This window comes from Leuresthes tenuis, unplaced genomic scaffold, assembly GCF_036924035.1.
Source record: "Leuresthes tenuis unplaced genomic scaffold, fLeuTen1.0.hap1 SCAF_15, whole genome shotgun sequence".
Taxonomy (NCBI): domain Eukaryota; kingdom Metazoa; phylum Chordata; class Actinopteri; order Atheriniformes; family Atherinopsidae; genus Leuresthes; species Leuresthes tenuis.
Window position 1 is genome coordinate 21,456,347 of NW_027325369.1, and position 23,957 is coordinate 21,480,303.

The following is a 23,957-nucleotide window of genomic DNA, read 5'->3' on the forward strand; positions in this document are numbered from 1 at the left end:
TATACAAGCATGTCATGCTGTTACACACTGCCAGTGCTTTACAGATCCTTCAAGGTGTCTGACAGATTATTGAAATGACACACCAGCAGTTGTTCCCTTGTGTAACAGAGTCCTGCAACATGATCCAGACAGGTAAAAGAAAGCAACTTGGACTATAAATATGATTTATTATCTTATGAATCCAGATGAGAAAACCACATGTTTATCACCAGCATGCCTGTGTACCATGAAATCTTAGATACAATGACCTTATAAGCATTCATTCCTAATGGTGTGCAGTTCCCTTGCTGATAGGGAGAATTTGTCTGTAAAATTGCCTGCCTGAGCAGCAGTCCGGTCCACATGTCCTCTGCTCCAGTCTTGGCCTGGGGCGACTCCTGCTGCTGTTGATGGCTATCCATTTGCTCTGTCCTCTCTGTGTATGGGAGAGAGGCAGAGAGGGAGCATCAGCCCCATCTGCTGCGCTGATATTTACTATCCCTTCACATTTGTGAGAAGGGGGGTGTCAATTCCCTCACGGTGTTTTAGCGCTCTGGCAGATACGCACATGCGAATGCACCGAATGAAAAGGAGTGAATGAGAGAGAGAAAATGGATTTAGTGGAAAAAGTGTGGTCCATGCAAAACAGAGTCAAACTCAGATTTAACCTGTTGTAACTTGGACACAAAAGAGGCAAAGTAATGGATGATGAGTGTGTGGCTGCAGAAAAGTAACCCATACGGTCTGCTGCTGCCTAGTTTTCCATTTACAGCTTCATTGCAGGTTTTCATTATTTAGCAAAGGCAACGGGACGCCGAAAAGAGTTTAGGGGAGCTGCTGCACTGAAAGAAGACACAGCAGGTTGTCGTGAGCAGTTTAAGCTGGCAGTGCTATTGTCTCGTCGACACAAAAACAAACAGTTCAATCACTCCTCGCAGAATCTGTTCTGACACGTAGTCGGATCTCTTCGGGAGAAGGTCACTTTTTTTGTTGGGAGCTGCTGGAGGTCGCACATCACTCATGCACATTATCTGGCAAGAGGGCAGGAACTCAGTTGCACACCTGCTTCTCTTTTCAAAGCCAACTCTGTGTATTATTTCAAATGAATTGGGTTTTCGGCGTGATGTTTTGCAGACCGGGGCTTCAGTGTGCACTCTGACAGCATTCTATTGGCACCAGTAGGGCCTTTTCCCTTTAGAAAATGCCACATTACCGGCCTCAGTGTAATTTAAACCAACTTGTCAGGATATCTAGCTCTGTTTAGAGAGCAATCACACAAGCTGGTTTGCCTGATTGCAGTCAGTTTAGGATTTACATTAGCTGGTTTTGAATCGGCTGCTGGATATTTGACTTGAGAGCTTTACAGCAGCTGGAGGAGCCGCTTGTAGCCTGCTATTTAGTAAGTAAAAGGCCAAGTATAGTTCAATAGCACATTCAGTGTTTTAGAGGTAGAAATTAAATCATATGTTAATCTGCATAAGTTAATTTCTATTTACTCACATACTTCATTTACAGTCCATCTTTGTGAACTGTGCAAGTTTGTTTCTGTTCAATCAAATGAGGTGAATATTGATGTGCTATCAGAGCTCAGTGCTCCTTTATCGTATCTGTGTGTTTCTGCTGAGGAAAGTCTGCTTGGCTTTCTGCCCAAACACTCACATTTAAGACCACAGAATTGCCCCTCCTCAAACTTTTTGGAGCTTGAGATTGTGTGTGTCTGGCTGTTTTTCTTTGAGCTTACAGTGTATAGATTTTTAGATTGCTGCTGAACCAATGATATGAGTACACTATGAAGAATTAGCTTGTACTGAGCCTTCTGCCCACTGACAAATAACGTTATTGGCTTTAGTGTGGCATATGGTGCTCAAGTTTTAACAAACTTGTTAAATGGAAGGTACTGTAGTCTTCTGGAACTCTTTTACTTTAATGATACATACAACAGACATTCATGACCCCCTAGTTTCCCACCCCAGGATTAAGCCAGGCTGTTATCTACATTCTAAACTGCAGCTGAAGGATAGCTCATGCAATTTCCCCCCTAAAGCTAGAGAAAAGCCAGCAGTTGGCTATTCATATGCATCTGAAATCTAATACTTTGCTGCTGTGCCCCCCAGCGGCCCCACCTTTCCTGACTCACCACTGAACCTCAACTGCTCCACCTCACTCTGACCATTATACACCTCAAGTTTCCTCCCTGTTAACCCCCCACCCCCTTGCCTGCATTTGCATGTTACCCAGGTTACACAGTCAGGGTGCCCCCTCACAACACAGGGTCTCATTTGATAGTCTTTGCTGCTTCAGTAAATAATTAGCACACTGAATTCTCTTGAGACCCATACAGGAAGCATGGCTTTCTTACCAGGAGGGCTAAGGTTCTAATGATTGCTATCATGCAAGGTTTTTGATAGCAGGCACCCTGCCTCCTCCTTAAAGCCTGTGTGGTAAAAGGAGAATTATTTCTAAATGGGAACGTTGAAGCTCAACAGAGTTAATTTATATTTGATTAATTTTTTCAAGATTTTGTTGGTTAAGAAAGGCTCTGCATTATTTCAGTTTCTTAGGAAAACAGCTGGTTTGAGATATTTTGTAGAAGTAAATGATCACGATATCCAGTTAGTGTAATTGATTTGTTGATTTACATTTCCCTCACACAGGCTGTGAAAAATGTTAAAATACATTATAACAACATACTCTGCTGTGTATTGTATATTCACTAGTTTACATTTATTTCAAATCCTAGTTGCAATTTTACCTCCAGTCTTTTGAATAATTTTCTTTTTCTGGCAAAGTAATGCACATAATTGTCAGACGGATGCTTGACCTCAGTGATTAGCAAAGGAGACACTCAGGCATAGTAATGTCCTCTTAGGATTGCTGCTATAAAATTACAACTCCTGCCAAAAAGTCCATTAACTGCATGTAGATTTTAATAGCTCTGTCCGACTATAGATGCAGAAACAACTTCAGATGTTATTGCAAAAGATTCAGAGACTAACTGACAATGTGCCAGGAAATGAGTGGGGCTTGAAAACCTGCCCCTCCCCCTCATAATGCCCTTCAGTGAATATGTTGGAACCCAAAAAGGGGCAAAACAAAAAAGTTTTTGAATAATTCAAACATATGTGCATAAACAAGTCACATGCTCAATCTATATTATAGAGAAATGGCTATATTCATGAAAGATACAGCACACCAGAAGCCACATACTGAAGAATGTTGGGGAACAAGCAGGGAAATCTGTGTTTCTGGAGGTTAAAGACACAGTTGGCAGCTCTCCCTTCTCCTAAAAAGATTCGTAGTTTGATTTTATTGGCTCTGTAGCACTCCCATCACAACACAGACTGTTTGGCTCAGACCAGATGAACATGTGGGCTGGTCAGGACAACAAGCAAGACGGTGGAGAGGCAAATTTTATGTGCTACGACCACAAATGCAGCACACACAGCTTGTTTTGTACATTCTACACGCTCGTTGTTGCAGACGGTGGGGAGTACAAGTGTAGTGTCTGAGGAGATGTCACCTGTAACCCCCCCCCTATGCCTCACCACTGCTACCCACGTACACACACACACATACAACTCTCCTCTGGTACAGAGTTATTCATTTTATTGAGTACCTCAGCCACCAGCAGAGAAACGCTGTCACTGGGTCATTACAAATACCCACAAGCGGTTAAGAATGTCCTCACAGATACAGGAAGGAGACGTGGGCCTACATACTGCTGCTGACTGCTGCTGTTTGACGGTGTCCTGGATGACCTACATTTCTCTCCTGCAGATATTTCTTATAGTATCTTAAGAAATCGTAAAACAGGAAAATAGCTATTTGTTTAGTCGGGCATTACATGAGCAAAATACACAAACAGGCCTTTACAGTATCAAAGTAAGGTCCTTTTAATCAACCCCTTTCTTTTCTTGTGTGTGTATGTGGACACAAACAACCATGTACCCAATTTCTTGGGATCAAGCAGTTGTCCACGGTACTTGATTTGTTGTACACGTGAACTTTGTGTACACGTGAACTTTTGGAATATTGTTCTCTAAGTGGACCATATAGCTCTTTTCTTGTATGAGTTATGTAACATTAATGGCTTCATCAATCTGTCAAAGCAACAACATTCGATCATTCTGACATACTGTAAGTCACGTTTGATTTTACGATCCTTATGGTTTCGCTCAGACGTACCATGACAGTGACAGGCAGAGCTCGGATTCGTGCACAGTATTTGTCATTTGTGAGAGACTGGATAATTCATCGAGTGAAGTTTAACGCCACAGTCCTTACAGAGTTTTCTTGCAAAAATATGTTATATTGTCATAGCATCCAATATAGTATCAGTGGCTTGGGTGATCTAAAAATTACACTTCTTTAATGTGTTTAAGCATCTTGAGTGTGAGGCACAGGATTCTTGTTGGCTTCTTACTCGTAGGTGTCTTTCTTGCACTTTATAGCAACAAGGACAGCTGTTGTCAATTTTAACAAAAGAATTGGAATTTTTGTTCACCACCGCTGTCTCCTGTGTGTCTTCAGCGTTACTTGTCAGCAGTTTTAGCTGATTATTGTGGGAAAAACCAGAGCAACTGATCAAAGTTTGGTCAGCATTGCTATTTGTTATGTGGTCTGTCTGATTTCTCTTAAAAGGAAATTAAGACTGAACACAACTGTGTGTGCCAGTTCATGGTGCCGACAGTTTTTCATGTGCACCACCACAACAAAGAATAAATGGGTTCTTAGGCCTTAACCTTTGGCATTAACTTGATTAGGTTTGGACACAAGCTATTTGGTTTGGGTAAGGTAGCGTGATGGTTTACCATAACTAATTGCCATAACCCCTTGAATGATTATTTATGTTATTTATCTAGTTTATTTGCAGGCTGACAAAGAAAATGTTTTAATGATTTAGAGGTTTTCCATGAATCACTCAAGTTTTTAAATTAAGCCATGGGATTGTGGCTTAAAGCAGAATCTCCTACATCTACTATATCGTGAAAATCTTCTTTTTCCAGCCTTCTGGGATGATGAGGTGAACTCCATCTGCAAACTATATAATAGATGGTGCAGGAATTAAAGTAACCTCCCACTGAAATACCAATGTGCTCCGAAACATAGTCCACAGATATTACAGGTGGCTGTGGACAAACATAGCTCAATAAAGGCTTAAAATGGTTAAATTGAGCACAATTTCAAGGCTCCAAATTACTGGCAAGCCTACATTTTGCATGACATGAAACTGTCACTTGTCACTCGATTATTCATTTTTTTAAAGCTTTCTCACTTTTCTACTGCACTGTCAGTTGTAATTGGTGAGATTTAGTTTTTTTTTATAACAAAAATTATTTCAATCTTTATTGTTGTTATTGTAATTCTGGAGTGAGGCTGGGCTAGAAATACATACCTGAAAGTTGCATGCATGAACAGAATATCAGTTCCACAAAGAAAATTGCAGAATTCAGGGGTGTTATATCAGCCCGCTCTTGTGGAAATTGTGATTTATTTCTTTTCTTTTCATGACTTCCAGTATAACAGGCATGCCAAATGTTGAAAACAGAACCAGCCTGCATTTAATAATTTATTCCAGACTGTGGGTCAAAATATGACGTTTTGCTTTGTTCACAACGGATGCAGGCCTGCAACTCAACGTCTGTACATGCTATGTCGGTATGTGGCTCACCTCTGTGGTAGTAGAGCAATAGTCTATTTTTAACAGAATGGTAAGATGAGGGACACAACTGTGATCAAAAGAGCCCTGCTCATTGATTTTCAAAACCACATATTATGCTGCAAATATATATCAAAGGGAAAAGCCTGCATGATATGCTCAGCATGATTTAAACATACTAAGTCCGTGTTTAAGCCTGAAGCTAACACATTTTAACCCTGAATAACAAGGTGTTACTGCCTCCATGGAGTCACTGACGCAAAATCTAAAATAAGAGAAAACTCAAAAAGGATATAAAGTGGAAAAAGAGAGTATTAGAAAAAAATGTGATACAGTTAGTCAATGAATTATTTAACTCCCTGATACAGATTTCTTAATTATAAAGGGTAATCCAGTAATTAACCCGAGGACCAGTTGGCTGGTACAGTATATCACTGAAACATGCGGTATAATTCCTCTGCTAGTGTTACTGTGAGCTGCAAGTTCTCCACACATAACAACTCACTAATAATCCCATTAAGCCTTACTATAGAAATACTCTACTCATCTTTTAAGCGCCAGCCTCAACCGTGTAATTGCTGTGCATTTAAGGCAATTTGGTCAGCGGCGACAGAAACCTGCTTACTGCTGAAAAGTTAATGACACTGAAAGCCAATACTACACTCTGACCACTTAGCCCTTCCGTTTGACAGAATGTGTCATTGCACACTTCCTTGCTCAAAAAATGGATGAATTTTACATGTTTGCTCTAAACTGAGACAAAACAACAAAAATCTTTTAAGAAAATGTAAAAGTCAGTCAGGCTCCATAATTGGGGATTATTGCTCTACAACTCTTGAATTGGGGATTACTGAGACTATGCGTTTGTGGAGTTAATTCCACTGAGGACCTGACAACTAAAGGCAAGGAAGAAGTGTTCAAACTGGGTTTAAATGGAGATTCAAGGCATCGACTGATCAAATAGTCAGATTTTGTGTTTTTGTCTAATGCCAATCAGGAAGCCGGTTTGTTCCTGTCACGACAGGATCCTCTAACACAATTGCGTGACTGATATCTCATACGCTGGATTTCTCACTTCAGTGCACCCTATACTCCAACTTGTCCACCCCTAACCGCATATACTCACCCTGCCCCCCTTCTTCCTTCTCTTTCCTGAAACTTCGATCCTCAACCCCCACATCCAGACTAAACCACCTTTATGGCCATATTTCTGTAAATTCCACTGCCCTGATTTGCTTTGGCATTCCTGTCCTTATTCATCCACTGGGGCTGTGAGCTGGAATAATTAGGAGAACGCCATAAGGCCCCTGCCTCCTGACAAGTGATCAACAAACAATGATTTATGAGGCCATCTTGTATCAGGGGGATGACCATTGATTTAAACACACAAAGAAAATACAAACTCACATGCACCAACAGACACAACTTCTCACACGGATGACCATACGCATAAATCAGACTCAATGTTTCTACATTTTCAGGATGTTCAGTTTTATGCAAAGCTGTCTTATATATTCATCATTCACTTTAATAAACACCAAAACTCACAAGCCCACAGGTTGATATAGATTTAATGAGTGACCTGACTGGCAACATTGTACAGTTTAAACTCCTTTGAATGCTTGAATGAACCTTCTTTAAATCAATTTTGTAGCTATTTTACCTCATAGGTGCTGATTCCACATATTTTCTTGCCGTTGTTTTAAGTATTGATTGTCATGCGGGGCTGTGAGACACACAACAACAGCACAATGTCTGTATCTTACTGTGTGGAATTAGGCTACTACATCACTTTGGCCTGACTGTTGCTTTGGCATGCCTAGGTGAGATTTCTTGACAGACAGCATGCGTACTGTGTTTTATTACCCTGCCAGCTGCAGCCACATTAGACATTGCTCTTCCTTTGAAATCGTAGGATCATATTTCTATGTGCACTGAAAAGCGGTGGCTTCAGATACTGATTAATGAGTAATGAAATGGCTTTTAGTTATTACAGGATGAAAATGTTAATATCAGAGATGCTGAGTGAGAAGAAGGGCGCCTTTATTATGTTACCAGTCTGTTCCATCATCCCATAGATCTGTCATATGTTCACAGCGTCAGAGAGATTAAGAAGCCATATTACTCATGAAATGTTAGGTGATCCTGGTCCTATTAAAAGTGGTGCAGGCTGTCATCATCACAGAAAACTCCCTCAAGCGCACAATAAATTAATTCTGAAATTCATTTCGTGGTTATCATTTAGTGACATGGGCAAAATTTCCAAAATAGTTAAGTAATAGTCAATAACAAGTAAATTCAATCCTGGCAGTAGGAAATGATTATTGTTTTCTAAAGTATTGCACACATGTACCTTAGAGACATTAGACAATGTGGAAATCAACTCTGCATTATTGTCTTCCCTTACCACAGATTGATCAGCACTGCAGTTTGGTCGATATGTGTCTAAACATGACGTTAATAAGGTGACTGGACTGACTGTCTGTACCACAATACCGCAGAGGATGAAGATGCAGAACTATGTGCTTACTGTACCTGTATGGGAACATTTGCAAAGAGTGATAGAGATCGACTGAATGCTATCTCTCATCCTCCCCCCAACTCCGTCTCTGGTGTGGGACGATAAGAATGGGCACCATTATGGTCATTGCAATTATACTGTTGTTAGTGATTGTTGTTGGTCAGAGGCAGCAGATCAAAAGGAGTGGACCCACATCGATTAACTGCCATCGAAAGGGAATGACCAAGGCGAGCTCTCACACAGTGGCAGAACCTGTGCTGTGTACACAGTGATTGACTCCTCCTCTGCTGTAACTTGCATTGTGGCGGTGAAATAATTGAGCATGCACTGTGAATCCAGTATAAGAGATTCATGTGTCTCACCCCACCTCCTCTCCCCTGTGCTCCCTTCAGCTGGCAAATGATTGAAAGGCCTCTGGTGTCTCCCTGCTTTATGTGGATAAGCAGTTGTCATAGGAAACATCAATACTTGAATGGATAGACAGTTTTATCCATTGATTAAACACTGAGTGAATGCACAAGTACTCACCCTTGCAAAGACCAACGTTAATGCCAGTAACTATGCTTTCTCCATTTTTGTGATTTAGGGCACATTTGTGCAATGGTTTCTAAGTGGAGTGTCATTCCCTTACCTCACCATATTTGCAAGAGCATAATCGATAACCTCATTTGAGGCCCACTTGATGTGGATGGAGAATCATGGAAGTGGGAAAAGCAATGTTTTATGTTGTTGCATAAGGTCAAGCCTATGTTTCTCCCTCTCTGGGAATGGGCTCGGAAATAGCCCCATCAACATCGATGAAGCAATGACGAATGGGAATTATAGTTTGACAGGTCAAAAATTGCCACTTGGAAAATTCTAATCAATCACAATTTCTTTAGTTTTACAGCTTAAAGACAACTGTAGTTCTTCATTTGATGTATTCACTTTTAATCTGGTTACAGTTCAGTCTATAGTTCAGTTCAAGCATAATTTTTACTTTAGTATGTGTTTATTTGGATATGTATCCAGTGTCTCCTGAATTTCCAGCTAAATAAAGCAAAGGGGGGGGGGGGGGGGGGGGTGACAGACACTTGCATACCTACAGGCGGCTGAGTCAAATAGGACTCTTATTAGGGTAAAGATCTCATTCTGACAGTCATTAGACAATCAAATGAGAATAATCTGCAAGGATCTCAATTACGGGTAGACAATTCTCCTAATACGCCAATGGCCTTTTTGAAATACGTCTAGTTTTAGAAGGTGTTTTCCTCTAACACTGATTGCGTGTTTGTGCCTGAGATATCTCACCGCGTGTCAGTGCCCTTTATGGTGGCATAAAAAATGCCAGTGGGGAAAGAATTGTGTGTCAGTTGTTCTCTGGATTTTATTCACTGCTTTCATCATTAATTCACACCAACATTTTTTTCATTTCATCCCTGTTGGTATTAGAACATAGAGATTTGACTCAAACAAACCATTCAAGTTATTCAATCATTTTCTGAGTGATGTGTCTTCTGTTTGTACAATTATCTATTTTCAGAACTTAATTGTATGTTTAGATCAACTCTTGTAAGCCTTAAATGACTCCAAAGCCATACATGACCTCGACCAGTCTGAAATATTTTGCTCTCGAGGGTGTCCATTTGCTCCTTCCTAGAGGCCAAAACAGCAGTAGCCGCTGCCCTCAGCACTAACCCCTGCTGAGTCCTAGAGGTTAAAACTCCTCTCTTGATTTACAACAGCCAGTGGACACAGCAGCCATTAAAAGGATGTAAATTTGGGTTGTTTGTGGGGAGAGAGGTGCATAAACCAAGTGACAGACCACCCACTCTCTCTTCTTCAACAACACTCTCTTTGGCTGTGGCTCACAAATCAGGGGGGGGGGCTTTCATTTTGGGAAGGTCACAGACCTTTTTATCACCTTCTTAAGACACCCTTTAGAGCCATACAGTATCTCATATTGCACAGCTAGACTGTGCTTGTGCTTTTAGTGGATTTCTGTTTGGAATTTTTGTTTGCTGAAAAAAAAAAGGTGTCAGAAACACCTTAGATGTGATTATCAAATTTAGTCAAACTGCTACATGACAAAAGCTAAACTAGTTTCTTGCATTTATAGTGAAATTTTGTCATTTTTCTCAACCATGCCTTTACAGCTTCCAAACAGCACACACTCAAGGTCTGAACACCCTTGACATATGCCTTTTGGCTCACATAAGACTGGGATTAAATGTCACTTATGCCCTCTGTGTTTCAATCGGTTTATTTATGGATGTTATTGTGTAAGCGCTTGTGTTGTTTGTTTCTATGAGATGTTTGTGTTGTGTCTGTCAGTCTTGCTGGTGTCTCTGCCTCTCGTGTCCTGACGTGCTCTGTTGCGTCCTGCGGCATCTGGCATCCTCTCAAGTCGCCTCCTCCTGTGCAACACACACACACAAAGGCACAAGCACAATTAGCTGAGATAAGCTGGGATTCAGTGACTTCCTGCAGATTCCTCTTCAGATAAGGGTGAACAATTTAAAAGCCCTGCGCAGTCAGAGGCATGAGTATAAAAGAGGCTCTCTTGATAGTTGAGGGGGAAAAAAGTCAAAGCTAGCAGGTTCTTGTCAGCTGAGGTGATGATTGGACACAGCAGCATCCTGTCATACTATATTACTTTTGGTTTTTGCACACCTACATAGCACTCTTAGCTGAAATTCATTTATCACATAGCAGGGGATGGACACCAATATATCAGAGGGGACATCGCTCAAAGTGTGACAGCCTTCTGTTTAAGAAAGGAGCTGGCAGTGCTTATACGAGTCCCTGCGATAGAAATGATCGATGATGGAGAGTTTCGTATTCCTTAAATCCACTAAGAACTCTGTAGATATGTGTTTCACTTTGAATTTGCTCACATTGTTCGCCCCATCTAAAAAGTCTCCTCTCACTTTAGATATAAGTATTTCTGAGAAAATTATCAGTTTGGGACTGCTTTATGACGGCATCTGCTAGTTGTAGTTGGGAAAACATCCTAAAGAGTGATGGCTTTCAAATCAGGGTTAAGGGCTACATCTGTCTTGAGTTCTCCCCATTTAGGATTTTTGAGACTTCAGCAGATTCTGTATGCGTGTGTCCATGTGTACTGAGAACTAAGCCATCCACGTAAGAGATAATGGCTGAATGAGATAAAGCAATCAACTCCTCTTAAAAAAAAGGATTCAGTTAAGTACCCCTCTCTGAGTAGAACTTAAAGTAGCTCTGATTCCGGTGAAGAGGAGTCTGTCCCTCTAGTGTGCATATTACTGCATCTCATCTTGCTTATTGCTGCCTAGAGTGCTATGACAATAGATGTGAGACTAGATTTAATCTCTCCAGCCTTGCTAATAATACTATGCAACTGGCTGAGCACTGAAACTTGCACAAAGGCCTAATCATCTTTAGTGGGAAGCGTTTTTCTTACATATACTGTACACATTTTCCACAGTTCTCGGAGCTGTCAGGAGTAAAGAGATAAAGAATGGGGTGAAAGGGAAAAAAAAGTCAGCTGTGGTGTGAGAAGTGTCTGCCACTGCAGCGTCATTAACACCCAGTGGTGCCTTAGTGAGGGAGGGAGAGCAGACGGGGCCTCAAAGCACAAGCAGCGAAATTGCAAACCCAAGGTTCCTGATACAACCTGTTATTATTTTTGACACAAGCCATTTACAATAGCTATGAAGGTGGCAATGGAAAATGTAATATTGATTGTATGCCCTAAAGGCTTTGCTCCCCTGACTTCTAAACGTCACACGTCTCACATATGTTGGGTGTGATATGTTTCTCTTTTTTTATTTTGTTTTGTGCTCCCCGCTTCCACAAATCCTATTTTAGGGGCTTTTTTTTTCACGTTGATTTAAAGAGGTAATTATAGATTGAGGAGGCACGGTGACGTTTTGGGAGTGGAGAAAATAATAGAAAGCCACATAACTACAACAATGCAATATGATATTGGTCTGATGTGACAGGTGTTAATATACCCAGTGGCAATCTGTATTTCATCTCTTTTTCATGAGGGTGCTTACTGAATTACTTCCAAATGACGTTTATGAAACATTAAGCGACTGTTGCTCCATGGGGTAGCAGTGGCTCATTTCAGTATTATTAAGCTACACTCTGACATACACTACAACAAAGACACGCAAGTAGAGAAGAAAAAAAATCTTGTTTTTCTTAAACATAGACATGTGATATCCTTGGACTCCTGTTTGTACTGACACGTTGTGCTCTGAGCTTAAAATGTAGGCCGTGGAAAGTAGAGGAAGCTATTAAGCCCCAGAAACAGAGTGACTAACTAAACAAAGCGTGGAACAACTGGGAGGATAGTTGGCCAATGGAGTTCCCTGGCACTGTGTGTCTTTGACAGAAACCTGTCAAAACCAAAACAAACATGTTTAACAAGGGCCCTCAAAGGACTGGAGACAGTCGTGCAAGCCTGTGTGAGGTGCAGCGGAAGGCTCAGTATCTGCAGAGATTGCAGGGGTTATCTGCCACCATGGTAATCATACGAGAGCTTTTCTCTCTGGTACGTGTGACAACTTTCCGCTTGTTCCTAAAATGAATGCATGACCTGTACAGCACCCCTCCATGTAGCAAACCACTGATTGCTGTGTTAAAAGCTATCTTTGGGAAAAGTGCTGTCTAAGAGCTCTTTTTCTCTGGTTGTAGGGGCTTTGCAACGCATCGTTATGGACTTGCATGATGATTTAGATGACCCTATAAAATTTCCCTAAAAAGAAAATCGAGCAAGGGTAAAACCTTTGTGTTTTGTCAAGTAGTTCTTTATCCATTTATTTAGCTCTTACCTGTTCAAAACTCAACTTTTCGAAAGTGTTCAGAAATAAATCACAGTGAAACTTGACAGAATTTCTGAACCATATTATCCGTTTCAGCATACCGTACTTGACAGGGAGAGGCTAATCAAATGGTTGCTATCTGTTGTTATCATTAGAACATACCTTTTTATGTCAGCTCGTGTTAGCGCTGTCATCATTAGTCTGGCTAATAGTTCCTCTCATTCTCCCTTGTAGAGTTAGAACAACATGGTTTTATCTATGTCATCACATTAGTTTGAGTGGAGGAAAATCACTTTTAATGACACTGAGATTATTGGCTTTGTGTTTTGGTATACCAGTAAACGCTGGCCTTGCCAATGGGATTTCCCTGCATAAGCCCTCACTATCGGTTTACAATAACTTCTGCATACTGCAGTTATCCAACAAGGATATCAAAAGACAACACAGCAAGTCTGTGTTTCTTCACTCAGTGACACTGTCAAGCAATAGTCCTGAAAAAGACAGTCGGAGGGTCTCAAATAATATGCGTTGACACGTTGTTGTGTTCTTCACTGAACTAACGAGTTCACTGTTACTTTCAGGCTGTTACTTCCTGTCATATTCTTTTGAGGAAAGCCTCCTCAACGTCACTGAGTCCGGTGTCATGTGGAGCGGCACTGCATTTCAGTTTTACAAGTCAGAAAAACAATGGGCTTGCTCACTTTAGCCACACATTGTGTGGTATTTTGTGCAAACAAACACTGTAGCATATATTCATAGACACACGTTTGGCAGCACTGTATGTGCCGTTGATGCACTGAGACAGAAATACACAGAGGATTTGATAGACAGTGGATAACTATGTTTTATGATGTGCAGAGTAACCGTTTTAGATTCTGAGGTTTGTGTTGGAGATCCTCACCTGACTCTTCAAATTGGAAGCCCCACTTTCCCATTTCTGCAGATGGCATTTGAAATCATCTACTGTTTCTTAATGGAAACTCAGTTACTATGACTTTCCAGTTCAGATTGTATGAGCCATCATCTGATCAAAAGAGATTAACCCCTTCCTCCCTTGAGATCTTTGTAATGAGAGTCATATCTGTTATAAAAATGCAACTGCTCCCAACTTTGGACAGTTGCCAGTTGTGACACATTGTCTGAAAGGCTGTATTGTACCATGACTAAAAATTAATGGAGCATTTGTTGTGCATAGTTACTGTTGCGCCAGCCTGTATAGAAAGGCACATTGTTAGAACATTTTTTTCCTATTAATAGTGCCATGCAAATATGCTCCCTGAAATTTTTGCTGCACAATGTTTTATACTGCTACTGAAGAAAAATGGATAGAAATGAACACATACATAGTCGTAGTCAGACGTTCTGAATTTCACAAGAGATATTGGTGATACAAGCATAAATATAACATGTTTAATTCCAAACTATACCTGTACTAAGGAAGGCAAACTTTGATCAAAATAACTATGACTCCATTACAAAACTCTTAAAAACTAACAAGAAAAAAAAAAGTGAAAGAATTACAAGTTATACCAAGCACATTTAGGCTTATAAATAGTGTTTGACATTCTACATTAATATTTGATGCAGATGTAACCAGACTCTTTTGAAGCTACAGTTTAAACTCACTGTAGAAAAGTTACTGTCAGAAGAAAGTTTTACTTTAATTTTATGCTGATTATTTGTGAACATTATAGGCCACTATAAACAAAGATCTGTAGCTCTTTGGAAGCTAAGTATGATTTGTTAAAGTCATATGTTATTCAATCCACCTTTAATATGACTGAATTCCAGCGAGGGCACACTTATGATTAATTCTGCTCACTAGAATGACCATATCTGTCTATTGGGAAGGAATGGCTTTAAATATTGAAATAACTTTGAAGGAAGGGTTGCTGAATATTTACAGTCCCACTGCTTTCATGTGGTTGGGTTGATCTGAATTTCAGTCCCTCTTTCGACCATCCCTGCGCTCATCAGTGTCACATATGATGTCTGTTTCACGGACACTGAATCACATTTGCGCTTCCCATGGAGAATGGGCCAAGAAGTTTTGATGAAAACTCGAGAAAGGCTGTGAAAGACGAGAAGATCAAATCAGCAGCTCCATCAGCCCTCGTAAGTGCTGATCCCCCTGAGAGAGCTTGAGGGATCACAATACTTCCCATAAAACAGCGGGAGCTTGGCCAGCCATCTGAAAAGGACCTGCCTCTCACTGGAGTGAGGAAGCGGTGAACTGGAGAAGAGAAAGAGTGAAGGGAAAAGAAAGGTTTCTCGTATACACAGCTTGAATGAGGGTCTTAGTGGTCAAACCTACAGAGCTGGAGCAGTAATGGTGGAGTGGGTGGTGGCATGTGGGGAATGAAGAAGAAGGGGGGCTTGTTGGTCATTATATGAAGCCTAAAGTAGAACACCAGCCACTCATTCTCCCACTCGTGAAGGTTCAAATCCCTGCTGTGTTTACCACAGGCCCCCTATGGACTCTATTAAAGCAGACAGGAACAAGAAGTGGAGCTAGTGCCTCACGCTTACCTGAAGCTTAACCTTTTGACCTCAACTCTGCATGTCTCTCAAAGGAGCCAATTATATTTCTCATCAAGTTCGAATGTCTGTATCTTAAAATGTTGTTTACTAATTTAAATGAAAAGAAAAAATCTTTATAAGTTCCATTATAAGTGACTAACAATACCTAGTACATTGCCCCTGCAGAGGTGAGATATTTACCCTGCTGTTTCACAGGACTTCTTACAGCCTCTTTTCTAGGGTATAATTTGATGGTAGTATTTTTATTTTTATTTTTTACAGAATGCAGCTGTGGACAAGAGGTAATTCCCAGTTCACTCCATGTTGTGAGGTTAAAACATCAGGTAAAGTTACTTCCACACAATATTGCATTCTCAAACTTGCACTAAAAACCCAGAGATAAGTGGAGAAAATGACTGAGCAAATGAATCATTTCTGCTTGTATAGCCTTTACCTGTTGATGGGATGTACAAGCATGAATGCATGGAATAAATATATTGGCGTTTTATGAAGTGTGAAATGGACCAATGCAAAGGCTCTCCCTGTGCTACCCTGTCTGTTGCACATTATGGAGGTGACTCCACTTTTATGGGCATTTATAACCCCAAATAAGGACAGTTTGGAAACCCACATCCATGGCTTGGCTGGAACTTACATATTCAAAACTAAAAATACTGCTGTAGTTGGTTCAGTCTGATGAATTGATATTTATATGCCTTCTTGGAGTTAAAGCAAAAACAAAATGCTATTTCCATTTCTGTGATGGAACTGGATGATGATAAACACATTAGTGTAGTGGCTTGGTTATTTACAGAGCTCATGCCTGTGTGTCCAGCAGTTCCAATTAAAGTGGTTTGCAGACATCACCCTGAATCCTAATGACCGAACAATTGAAGTCCCTTGCAAAAACTTGCTCATTATCTGTTTAGTTGACTGGTTTTGTCATCAGTGGAGTGACTCTGTTTGAGTAATGCCTTCTGTAGATTAATACAGAAAATACCAATTAAGTAAAAGTTCAACGGGGAAAAAAAAGCAATTTTCTATGCGGCAATACTAATCAATGAGAACTGTGAGTTCTCTCTTTTTTGTTTTCTACAGAAAGTTTGTCATATAAGTGTTTCAATTACTCTTAAATACCCATAAAAATGAATTCTTCATGGGTATAAGAAACTTATTTTAAAGCCCTCCTCCTACACAACATTTTTAATCTTGTTAACAAGTCCTTAAAATGTTTTTATGTGTGTTACAACATATATCATGTGCAAAATCAGACATCTATGCTATGTTTGCAGATTTCTGCTTTGAATATGCAAAGCACCACCTGCAGCCTCAGAGAGGTTCGATCATATATATGCATTATATTAAACCCTTGAGGAACAATTCTAATTGCGGGGTGGGACTTTACAGCTAAGGTGCATGTGTTGTGAGTAGCTGATAAAAAGAGAAGCTGAAGAGACGTTATCCAGCTGCTTGGAGTCGTCACTTGGATCCGCGGCTGCCACAGCAGTGACTGTAAACACACAAAAGCACTAAAAAGCAGTGGTTGTACAGAAGCAATGTATTCATTTCCTATTGGCGTTGTTTAAGTTAAAGAACTCAAATTTGTTTCTTATTTTTTGGTAACTAGTAACAACACAAGCTTTGCAATTTAAGGGATCAATTACTGGTTACTTTGTGAAATGAGCAATCTGTTACTGTTAACATATTACGTATCAGGCTGTACCTTCAGCTGTTACAAAATGAAAAAACAAAAACAAAAGGAGAAAAGAATGAAAATATCAAGAAAATATTGAACTCGATCAGTGGCTCTTCTGCTCAGCAGGTAGTCAGTCCTGCGCACATCAGTGCACGTGTGCAGCTTACTCAGCTAGCGAGACGGTGGAGGAACAGAGCGTATTGGTTGGGGTTCTCACATTATTTTGAATTTGTGTCAAAAAGACAAGAGCAAACATGGTGAAAGGTATTTCGTATATGGACAATAATAAGGGTCTGACAACAGCCAAGAACTCCCCTTCAGATTTGAAGAGGTATCTGCGGGCTAAACAAAGCTCCAGTTCAGAGATGATTCCACTGTTGCTACAGCCTAACAACAATTTCTACTTTCAGCTCACCTGAAACTCCCGCTTTGAGGGAAGTTCATTAGCATGTTGCTGGTTATGTTGTGAAGGAGATGTTGTGAACAACTGTAAAGTTGCCGTCTTTCCCTAAGATCATTGATAAAATTGATAAAAAGTTGTGAAGCGCACTGAGCTCCACATGCTTGGTATGTTTCTTGTTAATCTAATCATTTGCTGTAAAGGGCATATTTCCTTTGTCTCTCCTGTTATTTGTCTGCAGAGCTTCAGATTATAAACTATAGAATGAGCTTTGTAATGAGGTAGAGCCTGGACATTCAAAGGTTAATGTCTGATCTTATTACTGCAATTATTTATTAATTGCAAAGAGGTTTTTATGTTTGGCATCAGAACTGTACTCTAACAACTTATTTTTCAAGTATAACTAGTAATGTAAGTAATGACTTTTTAATGGCAGCAATCCTATAATCTTATTAGTTACTTTTTACCCGACACTGCTTTGCATCACTTAAGTAAAGTAATAAGTAAAGTATTAGAAATGCATTGTGTGAAACCAGTGAATCACTCAGTGATAGTGAAGCAATCCAGTCGCCGCTAGCCGTTAGCTAGGCCTAGCCAGCCCAGCTGCTGCAGTTTCCAGAAGCAACAATTTTGCTTTTGTTGCTAAAATCTGTGGCTGGGCTGTAGCGACAAATAACTGTTGCAGTATATGCTTGGAAAAGTAAACAGGACAGGCAGTAGCCACTTTCACACAGTTGTTGCACCTTAACCACATGCAAAATACATCCTTATTAAGCCACCAAACATAGGTGGTGCCATATCAGTGTGTGCTTACACACAACAAGCCAGTGTCACAGAATCAGCTGAGTGATGTTAGGATCATTGGTTTGAGTGCCATGTTTCATGATGCCAGTTGTTTCACCGATGGGACTTCTTCTCTTGCCAGCTCAAAGGCGCACTGATAGCAGATCAGCAACTGTTCCTTATTTCATCTCTGTGTGAAATGTCTGGTGTCGTCTGCTGGGCTGGTCGAGACATGTGTGGGGGCCACATAGTCATAGATCCCCACTCACTTAATGAGTACAAAATGGACTTGAGTCATACCCCAATCCATTTTAAGGTCATTGTTATTTTTATTATTATTATGGGGGGAAAAAAATAACAAATGTACGGTTTTGAGGTACTTTATTGGTTTAAAAAGTGTTGGAGTGGGACTTTAAATACAAAGGGCTGTTTTCAAAGAAATGATTGTTTTGATTGGTTTTCATTCTTTTGTTAGATTGTATTTCTCTGAAAGTAATGCAATCTTTCTTTTTTCTTAAAAAGCAACTTTGCCATTCTTATGTTGTTTTGTGCTTCTCTGATCCCCTCTCTCTACTAACTGTCCAGATGCAATGCTCCTTTAAGAGCATTCTTGCCAAAGGCCAGGACCTTGTGTCCATTGATTGTGTGGGATCAAGTCACATCATGGGTGACCTTTGATCCCAGAGTCAGCTCTGGCTCTTGGCTTTAGTTTGCAGCTGTGGTGAGAGTTGGCATTCCTCCCTTGTAGGTCAGGGCATCATTAGTCTTCACTGTAAAGAATGTTACACTACTTGTAATGACAGAACAACTGACAATAACAATCTACATGAGAAACAAGCAACCGATGACCTATATCTGTTTGTTTTTTTCTCTAAGTGGTAAAGCTTCAGCGGTTTGGGAAAATGTCATTTGCTTCATTTGCCAGAGTGAAACAGTCCCTTATTCATCTTAAATGGTCTGTTAAGTGTTTTATACATAAAATTGTAAAAGTGATGAATTGTAGCAGAACGATTAAATGTCAAATTATGTGCTTTTTTATATTTGTGTAAATGCATCATTCATGGAAAATTTATTTGATAAATGATTGTGAAAGTCTCTGAAAGACTTATGATCTTTGTTGTTGCTGTGTGTGATGGGATTTTAACCGCTCTGATAGCCAAAACACATGTCCCAGCTAAACTGAAGTATGAAGGTTCAACTCTGGTCAGGGTGACCGATGCGCATATGTTAACCCTTCCTACGCATCACCTTTGTCTTGCTGTGCAGATTTAGGCCGGAGCCAAAAACAACTTTTTTTCTTCTTCTTCTTTTTTTATAATCTGTACTCAAATTATTTTCTCTCTTTGTTCAAGTTCTACTTCTTTTTTCTCTTTACTTCTATCTTCCCTCAGTCTCTTCCTTGTGTTAGAAGGACTGATTTTTCTTTTCTTACCCCCAACGAGTTCTTATGAGTGGTGCTGAAAAGACGAGAGACATCTTTAAGCCTTTTGGGACCTAACAGCCACAAGTGTCTGCAGGGCTCTGTCTATGTTGTAGTCTGTTTTCTTAAAGTCTGAAAGAGAAAAAGACTTCATAGTTTTTCAAACCCTTTGAAATGCTGTTTTTGTGATCGATTCACAGACCAGTTCAGTAAGCCCAGAGGAGCAAACCCCTGCTCATATGCTCCAGGGAAGATCAGACTTTTTGAAGCTGCTGGTATTTGCGTTTTATGCAGGCAAACTGTGAGACATGTTGATTTGTCCAGGGCATCAATTGCTCCACAGGCTTTGCGATGAAGATGTTTACCCACTGTGAACTCCTTGCCAATTTGTCTCACTGAGGGACATTCAGTTTTTCCTTTTTGTCTAAAGTCTACTCCTCCCATCCTTTGTACACTTTTTCTTTCTTTCTTTCTTTCTTTCTAGCCTTTTATGGCTATAAGCATGCCAAAAAAAGTGGAGCTTGCACAAATTTATAAGATCTGACACTTAGAAGAAAGTTTTTTTTTTCCTTTCCTATGAATGCTTAATGCTTGTTCCTGTCTCACCAGTGCAGATGGCTGTCAGATACTGCAATCCCAAACATTGTGTTCAGCTGGGACTTGTCTTTGATCTCTTTTGACATATAGTAATGGCTTGTTTTTGTCTGTGAGGATCTTGGTTTGCAATGTCAAACAGGATTTCATCAGAGCAGGAAATGTGTATTCTTTTTCTTTTTGTTTTACATACAGAAACTGAGTTTGTCGAGTGCTGAGAGGAAGAGCATAGAGACAGTGACAAGATGCATGACCACCTTTTGTGGTTTCTCACTGATCGATGTTTAAGGTGGTTAATCCGTTGTGTGTTCTTGATGTGGACCTACAGCCCTGAGAACACTGTCACATCACTGCAGCTGGGTAGATAGAGAGCACCTAACCCTGCAGGCTCTTCTACAGTACAACATTAACAAAAAAAAAAAAGGTAAAATGATCATTTCACTTTTTGCACGCTGAATGCACATTTTGCTGCAACTCTTTTTAGCACACGCTGACTTTACTGTTTCTTGTCCAAGCCGTGAAAATGAATGTACCTCTGATAAATACTGCCAGCCATTATCAGTCATTGAATCAATTAATTAAATCTTCCTAAAACCCTTTATGCCACTCATTGTCCCAGAGTGGGGAGATGGATTACAGTTACTTCCTGAAGACAACAGAGAAAAACCTGTTTAAATTGGAGGGCGAGGTGTTTTCAGTTCTCCACCCCTCACCCCTACTTTCCTATCAATCTCTTGTAGGCTCCCTTACCAGTTTGTTTACACACTTTGAAATAAGTCTCACAGGGACCTTCTCATGTATGACTCTTTAGCAGCCAAAGTGAGATGATAGTGTTGGGTGAAGTGAAGATAACTCATGCTAAGTTATTTCTCCATGAAGGGAGCAGAGAGACAGCTGACAGGGACATGTTTAGACAGTTGCTTATGGGCAAAGCATTCCTCACACTCCACAAATGCACACACACACAAATGCATTTGTTCATGAGTTGCACTTCATTTGGATACGATCATAAATGTAAGCAAATAAACAGACATATAATATCGGGCAGGGTTCTTGACTCATCTGTTACCCCTCACAAACATGTGCACACAAACATTGAGGGACATTCCATTTTCTCTGCCAGCATGCCAATGCTTTTAGACCCAGGCACATGTGCATGTTTATGTGCGCGCACACACACACACAGACACTAAAACTAACATGCAAACACATGTGAGCTTGATTAGAAAGCTGTGGTTGCTTGACAAATGGCACGGTGTTCATATTTTGCCTGCGGCATGGCGGCGGTAATGATTCCATAATTGTCCTGAGCGCTCAACACTCACTTCCAATCAGCATCCAGAGCAGCGCTGCAGCTGGCTACCCACGCCTCTGGATTCTACAAAGACATGAACTCACACACACTCTGGCTGAAACACAAAGATTCAGTTGCAACTGTGGTTGATAGGAATCACGAGAAGAATGCTGTTCAAGCGTGTTCACAATGTTCTCCTTTTGCCTTGGCATTTGCTATGTGATCCTAGCTGTTAATACATCCAGAAAAATGTTGCTGGGTGAGCTGTGTCTGATACATTGACCAAGGCAGCTGTGTGACATTGCAGCCATGCCTATAGACTGGGAATGATAAGGACAAGTGCAGGACTGGCTTGCAATTATGCTGATAAAGTAGTGATGCCCACTTTAGCACTCTAAAAACATTGACAAACTTGTTTCCACAAACTTTGAAATGATGTTTAAAATGTGAATAAAAGAAGAATGCAATGATTATAGATGAAGTCTGAGTGACAGAAAACGTTGCTCAGAAACCTGTATCCTACAAACAGCATTCATAGTGTTTTCAGCAATGTGTTAGGTGTCCAACTCTACTGGTATGAAATCAGTTCCAAACAATCTGATGCTGGTTGCATGGTCTCATCAGAAATTGTCAAATAGGAGCGTTTGTCCACATTTCCAATGTGTATTAGTTTACAATCCAAGTTTATAAATTGTGAGCTTGAATAGATTGGCTGTTGTTTTGTTACAATCTGTCAGGAAATGTTTGAGCTGGAGATTGTGTGCTGGTAGCAAGCTAGTTACTCTTCTTTAGCCCAGGGGACACTGAGTTCATATTTTCCACAAATAACAAAAAATTTGACAGTGTTTCTTAAATATTTTTTGCACGTTTATTTTTATTGAATTATTTTTTCTTGACAGTTTTAACTTGTACTTCTGCACACAGTGACAAACCTTCCTGAGCAGGCACAATTATTTTTACAACTTGATCTTTCTTGATGCAGTGCTTCCTGGGGGTACATTCCTTTTGCTGTGAGGTTTCTCCTCTCTTTTAATGATATTGTGAAATTTAAATTGAACTGAAATTTTATGTTGAGAAATGATGTTCTCAAGGGTGAATTCTGCAATTCCGTGGTGAAGTCCCCAACATATTCCACAAGTTGTATTTTCTTAACTTTTGGTGAATCCCAGGAATAAGATTCAAACTTTTTTTTTCTTTCAAAAACAAAAACTACCGTAGTTTTAAATTTTTTCAAGGGGTTCAAATCATTTTCAAATAGTTGTCTGTTTTAGATTTAGATTTTACAATGCACCCCGCCTTTCGCCCGATGACTGCTGGGATAGGCTCCGGCCCACCCGCTACCCGATTAACGGATTGACGGTATAGAAAATGGATGGATGGATGGATTTTACAATGCATTCGATATTTTCTGGAAATGAAACTGAGTAACACTGTCACTTCTGTGTCTGAGAGCTTGGGTTTAATCATTCTGGCACTTTTTCTTCATTTGCTGAACTTTCATGATACACGCACAGTCACATATCTGGGTCACAGTGTGGGGACTCGTGCAGAATTGGTCTTCCTTTCCTTCTGTCTCACTTAGAGGAAACACGATATTCAACACTACAAGTACTCCACTTGACTTGATATAAACCAGTGCCTACAAGGGCAAAACATCTTGTCCAAATCAGAAGACTATTATTTTGGATATTGGGGTTAGAGATTCACTGAGGAAGATTCTTCCTTGTACCCCATGCAGACTTTAATTAGTGATGAATTAAGCCTCTGGTCTCAGCTTGCTAGAACATGGTCCCTCTTGAAGGTTAGTTCTGCTCGAATATTCTACCACTGACCTCTCTGAAAGGCTGCCAAGAATGTCAGATATCCTAGTTGCGTGGGAGTGCCTTGCTGAGTTCCTCCTGGGTCGGTTGCTTCCCTCCTCTGCTCTGTGTTTCATCTATTAGCAGTGCCCTCTGCAGGATGCCTGGACTGCATGTGATGATGTAAGCACATTTCTCCTGTGCTGTGCAACTGCCTGTGGCTATGAAGCGATGCGAGGCAGAGGCTCTTTTAACTCTCTCTCTACTTCTTCTTCTTCCTCTTGCTGAAAATACAGATTGCTTTAAATTTTATGAGGTTATGAGATATAAAAGCTACACCAGGTGTTGTCACTGTAAAAGCAGACACATCCATAAAGCATTGCTTGCTAAAGGGTGTATGTACCCTGTTTGATGTACTGAAATGTGCATAATCACTTAGATGTCATATGATGTGGGATAAAAGATGTGTCACAGGAAGACAGTCCAACCAGCTTGTAGCCAT